Source organism: Lactuca sativa, chromosome 4, assembly GCF_002870075.4.
Source record: "Lactuca sativa cultivar Salinas chromosome 4, Lsat_Salinas_v11, whole genome shotgun sequence".
Classification (NCBI taxonomy): Eukaryota; Viridiplantae; Streptophyta; class Magnoliopsida; order Asterales; family Asteraceae; genus Lactuca; species Lactuca sativa.
This window is the reverse complement of record NC_056626.2, coordinates 365,626,892-365,633,848: the sequence shown is the minus strand read 5'-3', so window position 1 is coordinate 365,633,848 and position 6,957 is coordinate 365,626,892. Positions and strand designations below refer to the sequence as shown.

Here is a 6,957-nt window from a genome sequence, read left to right as displayed (position 1 = left end):
TGTATGTTTAATTAGAAAAACCTAGATCAAAGCAATTAGGGTTGCATGAACACCATAGGAATGATGTTATGCTCATACTCAATCACAACCCACCTCTACCATTCCCATTCCCACTCCTCTATTTTCTGAAGCAACAACAACAACCACCACTAGAGTTCCAACTAACGTATCTAATAGGGGGTTCGGTCTTCAGTCCCCGAGACAACCAAACCACTATCTCCCACACCCTCAACCGAAACCAACACTGCCCTTGGTGGTGAAGACATGAAATTTGATTATTTCTACTATAGCCCCTACCGTGTTCAGGGTGATAAAGATGATGATGCCCCTATTACCAAAAATCACATCAAGGAGCTGAATGCCAAACTCGACACTCTCATGGCCTCTTCTTCATCTCACCATCCCTATTCTGAAGCTGCCATTCAGACCATGCTTGACTCCTTTGTCAAGGCTCATGATGCTTCCATTTCTAACGCCACAACAACTATTACCGCCTCAACCAAAGTGTGTACAGAAGCGACCGAAAAAGTCGATAAACTAATTCAAGATGCTAATATTTTTCTTGAGTCCTTACAGGGAGCAGCTGAGTTGAACGCTTCTAGAGTGACCAGCTCAATTACAAAACTTGAAGAAGCATTTGCTGCTGAGAAGCAAAACTTTGCCACGAGTTGAACGCTTCTAGAGTGACCAGCTCAATTACAAAACTTGAAGAAGCATTTGCTGCTGAGAAGCAAAACTTTGCCACTCTTCGCGAAGATATTCAAAAGGATAATGCTGCCCTTTTATCCTCTCTCAATGAACGTTTCACTAAGCCTCAAGCTGATCTAGCCATGGAGAAATCACTCATGGATGAGCTTGCTCTTAAGACTACTCAGCTAAAAACAAAGAATGTCCAACTTTCTCAGGCGAACAACGAGGTCAATCAACTTCGCTCTGAAAGGGTCATTTTCAAAAGCTGTGTCTCAGACGTACACGCTATTTTATTGAACGTCCTGGAGGCTCACAACCCTATCCTGACAATCTCAGTTCGACGCCATCTTGCTGACAAATTCCGTCCTGCCCTTGGGATGTTGAGTCGCATTGAAGGTGTTTCAGACTATGGTACCTCCGAAATAAGGGGGACAAGGACTAACATCTTCGTCTCAACCTCCTCATAAGTCTCAACCTCCTCCTACTTCCCGGCCAGAACAAAAGAAGACTGAGCATGCTTCGAGTTCGGGCTGTAAGGCTAAAGGCAAGGGTACTGTGGATGACAGTGATGAGGAAGAGGAGATAATTGCTGAAGCTTTAAAGCAAAAGGCAAAGGAAAGGGAAATCGATCTCAACGCCAAGATTGTAAAGGAAGTTGAAGAGAAAGAAAGAAGATTAAAGGAGGCTCATGATCTCCTAGAAAGCAAGAAAACCCTCTTTCCCTTTTGGACTCTGGAGAAGCTGATCAAAGAAGCCATTGAATCCCCTAGCACTCGTTGGCTTGAGCCAGTAGTGTCTTTGGATTGTGAAAACACAAAGGAATCTCAGTTTGATATGCCTATCACCCGAAAGGCGTTTGTTTTTCACTGCTTTCTTCCAATTGCAGAAGTCCTATATCTAGACACGAAGGTTGATCGTGAGCTCATTGACTACTACTTGGAGTTCGCTCAACCACAATATCTCACTTGGAGCGCTCAGAAAATTATCACTGTTCGGGTCCTTAAGGCTCAAGCAGTAGGGAAATACATCAACGTCAAGTTGAAAGTTACCAGAGGTTCGGCCTTGACTGAGCATACCTTCTCCCTTGCTGATCTACCCAATCTCAATCCTGATGATTGGATTGTTCTGCACAACATTCTACTCTCCAACCTCGTTGAGTATGAGCCAATAATTGATCATCTGAAAAGATTGCTAGTCTGCTACATTCTGGAGGTAGCTAAGATGGATCAAGAGATCGCTTCGGTTCTCAGGAAGAAGCCTACCATTTTGCATGTTGGTTCTGCAAGTGATGTCAACAAGATGAAGATGGGAAAGATTGATCCGGTGTTAAACTCTATGATGTTCACAAAACAGGATGGTAAGAAATGCATGTTCGCTTTAACTGATAAACATCTCTTTACTACTTCGTGCTTGGAGTATGTTCTGGGGATTATTCACAGATGCAAGCAGAATAGTGAAAGCGATAAGAAGTACTTCATAGATATAATAAGATGGTATATCCACTTTCGCCATGTTCTTCTTGCTGTGATTCCATGCTTATTCAAGGTGGTGAAGCGAGCTGCAGTCAGTCAACCGAAGTGAAGGTCTCGCCCAAATTGACGCAAAGGGGGAGATTGTTGGGATTGGTGTGTTGCGTCTTGGGCTCGTTTCTTATCAGCCCAGTTTTGTAACCGGTTTGGGCCTGTCCAACCGTGCATTATTTTATTCTAGGGTTTTAGTATTTAAGGTGCATGCATGCGTCCTTTGTTCTTAACGCTTTTGATAATTCTCATTATAGTATTGTAAACCCTAGCTCGCCTGTACAGTGGAAGTTCTTAATCGAGCTCTACTGAGGCGTGACTACGTTTGAATCGTAAGCTTTATATTGATTCTATATTGTGTTCACTGTCTTGTTTGATTTAATAGTTTGTTCTTCATTGATTTACCTGTGAAAGATCTAAACGATCAAGAGATTTTATCTCATCAATATCAAAATATATTTTAAATATATAATCATTTAATTAAGCAAACTATTAGTATAATATGATCGGTGACAAACAAAATTAAAATTAAAAAACAAGTAAAATTAAAAATAACAAAATAATACATGATTTTAGATCTTTTGAATTTTGGATTCACCTTCCCTCTATCCTTTTCCATTACTTCTTTACTTTATACCAAAATTCTAAAAATTTCGTCATGACTCAAATGCTTGTATTTAATGCAAAGTTTTATCCTAAATGTTGCCTTATGTCATATATATATATATATATATATATATATATATATATATATATATATATATATATATATATATATATATATATATATATATATATATATATATATATATATATATATATATATATAATTGTCGCCTTAAGTCACGTATTAAAAACGACGTGGGTCGTCACGAATCGTAAACATTTGAGGTTGAACATTATTTAGAACCTTGCTTTTGACTCATCAATAATTTGTTGACGTTTAAAACTTTCCTCTTTGTTCATGGGTTCTAATTTTCTTGTTGTTCATTGTTCATGTTTTATTAGCGTTTGGCTAGCATTTATTTAAGGCTAGTGTTTGTTAAATCTTTGCTATTTAAAAAAAAGTCTATTTCTTGGCCATGTGTAAGCACGTGGATTATATGGAAACCCTCCCTTATTTATTGATTCCTACTCATTTATTTCTTCTTCATCTTCAACTATATTTTTGTTATAGCTATTAAAAGAACAAAATTGTATTAGGAGTTTTGTGGGTAGTAGTCATAAGTATCCAACTCCTAGTTCATTTTTAGGTTAATTGATTTAAAGATATTCAGGTTTTTACTATAAGAATGATATATGTAAATACGAATTTTGTTTACTTGAGAGTTGAGTTGAACTTCGATGAAATTTTTCTGCATTATCTTTTCACTTACTTTGATGGTAAGATGTTCTTATCAAGTAACTACGACTCTAATGGTATGGATTTTACCGAATGTAAGACGTTCCTCATATGTTTCATGCAAAAAATATATGTAAATCTGTACTACTATACCTGGAATCAACTGTTGTTATATGGAACAATATATATTAAGCATGAATGAGATTATACACATTTCATAGACATGCTTACAGTAACGGTGGTGAAATATCCTATTTTGTTGATTAGTCTGGTGATTCATTGATATGGGCTTATTTAGTCATAGAAATCATTCATTACCTTATTAATTATTGTTGATTTTTTATATCATTTTATGAACAAAAGATACTTAATTAACTTAATATTTCAATTTCAGCAATAAAAAACATGCTTGGATGAAAAAGGAAGAGGATTGAGTGATCGGAAGCTTAGAGATCAAGGATTAAAGAAAGAAGCTAAATAAAAGAAGAAACTCGACGAGTTTTTAGCACAAACTCGACAAGTTTATTAGAATATTCTAGATTTAAGGATGTCTTGCCGTACACGCTGACCACGCGAATTACTAAAGAAACTCGTCGAGTTATTCTAAAAAAGTCGACGAGTTGGGCCAATTTTTGGAAACTATAAATAGATAACTTATAGGCCCGAAAACCTAACTTTTGCTGGAGGCTAGTTGCGACTTTTGAAGATCAGAAGGGTTCTTGGAGCTGCTATTTTCGAGATTTCAACATAAGAGACAATTTCAAAGAGAATCAAAGGCAAATAATCATTCTTCTTTTCTTAATCTTTGTTTTGAACCATGTTTGAATCATTAGATTTTGAAATTAGGTTATTATTTGCTGTAGATATGAGCTAAAAGCTTTTTACTTCTGATTGGATGAGATAATCTTATGAACATGGTTTGATTGAGTGGTTGAATTGATATTAATTTGGTTATTCATCTTGTTAAGCTTATTAAAGATCCTTATGTATTGATGATAAATACTTTTAGTTAACAAATAAGTGATTGAGTTACCTGAATATCTTCTTGATTACTTGATTCATATAGTTTTATGAATATAAGATTGTATGCCTAGGAATAGTGAATATGAAACTAGGGTTAACTATAAAATATGTAAATCAATGTTTGAGCATGTGTGATGAACATCTATACATGAGTTGATTGAATTGAACAAATTTGATTAACTATTATTATAAGTCTTGTTTGATATGAAATGAACACTAGGAAACTTGCTAATTTAATCACTTGATCACTGTTTGAATGAACTTGTCTACTAAAGGATTAGTAATAATGAACATGAACCCAATCATATTAGGAATCGGTAACCATTAATGTATTAATTCATTGCACTTTCCACGAAATCAACCATAGGAATAAGTGAATCGAATCTAAACATAAGTCTCTTTTATCATTAAATCTAGTTGTCCTTTCTTATTCTTCTTAGTTGTTAATTGTCTTTGTTTGAGTTTTAAAGTGCTTGATTAAGTTTCTAGTCTTGAAAAACTAAAGAAAACCCCCCTTTTTTATTTAATTGTTTTTAATTAGAGAATACTAGTACTTAATTTGATTGTTACCGTTCCCTGTGTTCGATACCCTACTTGCTTAAACTAAACTACTATCGGTAGGTACACTGCCTGCGTGTGTTTGTTTTCATTTGAGTTTGTTAGGATTAAAACTAGTTTGTTTTAAACACATCAAGTTTTTGGCGCCGTTGTCGGGGAACGGTTCTAATAATTATATTGTTTGCTGGTATTATCGATCCTTTGTGTTAGATCTTTCTTGCATAAAGTTACTTGTTTTCAGTTCTTATTGATTTTCTATAGTTTTGCATTAAACTCGTCGAGTTTATTCTTTTGTTGACACTTTCGTAAATTCTTCGTTTTTGTTCGTTTTACGCTTGTTTTTATGTTTTATTTTAGGTTTTTATGACCCGAGGCTCCGGTTCTATACTAGTGCCACCCATAGACGATCCGAAGTTGATTATTCGCAAACAAAGAGGAAAAGAGATCGAGTCCGACACATCCACGTTTGGTGAAGAAAGCAATTCCGATCAAGGAGATAATATGGCCGACATCGCCGACATACCGATGGGAGATTACAAGAAGCGCATAAGAGATGGTACCGAGCCGGGACTCGTGCAACCTGCAATCCCAGCTACCGCCGATTTTGAGTTGAAGGGTCACATCCTCGCACAACTAAAAGACATTGCATTCCATGGAAAGGAGCACGAAGATGCTTACAAGCATGTTGAAGAAGTTATGGACATTGCTGACTATTTCCATTCAAGGGAGCCGCGTAGGAAAGGTTGAAATCTTTACCCCCCGGATCCATTACAACATGGCAAAAGATGCGCAAGGAGTTCATTGACCAGTTTTTTCCACCTTCTAAGATTGCAAAATTGAAGAAAGCAATCGCTAACTTTGAACAATTGCCGGGAGAATCACTTTATGAGGCATGGGAGAGATATAAGGGGTTAATAAGAAATTGCCCTCAAAACGACCTAAACGTGCAACAAGAGGTTTTCATCTTTTATGATGGCGTGAACGTCACAACTAGGAAAATACTAGACTCCCAAGGACCCCTCACGAAGAAAGCACGAGCTGTCATTAAAACATTGGTAGAAGAATTCTCCAAACATTCAAGAGAATACCATAATCCAAGGAACGATACAACTAGAGGCGTGGTTAACTCAGTTTCCGATGACATGGCAGCAATGATGGCCAAACTAGAACGTATGGATCGTAGGATGACAAAGATGGATCAATCCATCCATGCCATAAGGGTGGGTTGTGACAATTGTAGTGGTCCCCATCTTACTAAGGATTGCGATCTTGATGAGAACGGCAACCGGAAGGCACAAGTTTGTTATTTTAGTGGCGATAGGTTTGATGATGATTGGCAAAAGCCCAAGAAGGAATGGCTCCCCTACGACGAGTACAAGAAGGCAAAGGAGGAGAAGTATATGCAAAAAGCACGCGAGTTTTATCAAAAAGAAGAACCAGTGGAAGAGAAAAAGACAGATCTTGAAGCTATGTTAACTCGATTTGTTAGTGCTTCCGAAAAAAGGCATGACGAATCCGATGCAGCCATTAGATATCAACAAAAGATGATGAAGGAGCACCAAACAATGATGATGGATCAACAATCTCTGCTCTGGAATCAGCAAGCTTCAATTTTGAATATTGAAAAATAGCTTGGGCAACTTGCCAAGCAATTCAATGAAAGAACACCAGGCCGGCTTCCTAGTGACATGGAAAAAAATCCAAAGGGCGTGCACATTAACATAGTGATAACAAGGAGTGTGAAGATAGTCACACCCCTCACTCCAATCCCAAGTACAGATCAAGAAGAGGCACAAGAAAACGATCAAGAAAATATGAATTCGC

At 37.0% G+C, this 6,957-nt stretch overlaps 1 non-coding gene across 1 annotated transcript; it reads right to left on the bottom strand.

Annotated features, from left to right (window-relative positions):
• Positions 1-5,966: 5,966 nt before the first annotated feature.
• Positions 5,967-6,073, bottom strand: LOC111905015 (small nucleolar RNA R71). Its single transcript, XR_002854709.1, has one exon. It is a non-coding gene; the product is annotated as a small nucleolar RNA R71 (small nucleolar RNA).
• Positions 6,074-6,957: the final 884 nt, after the last annotated feature.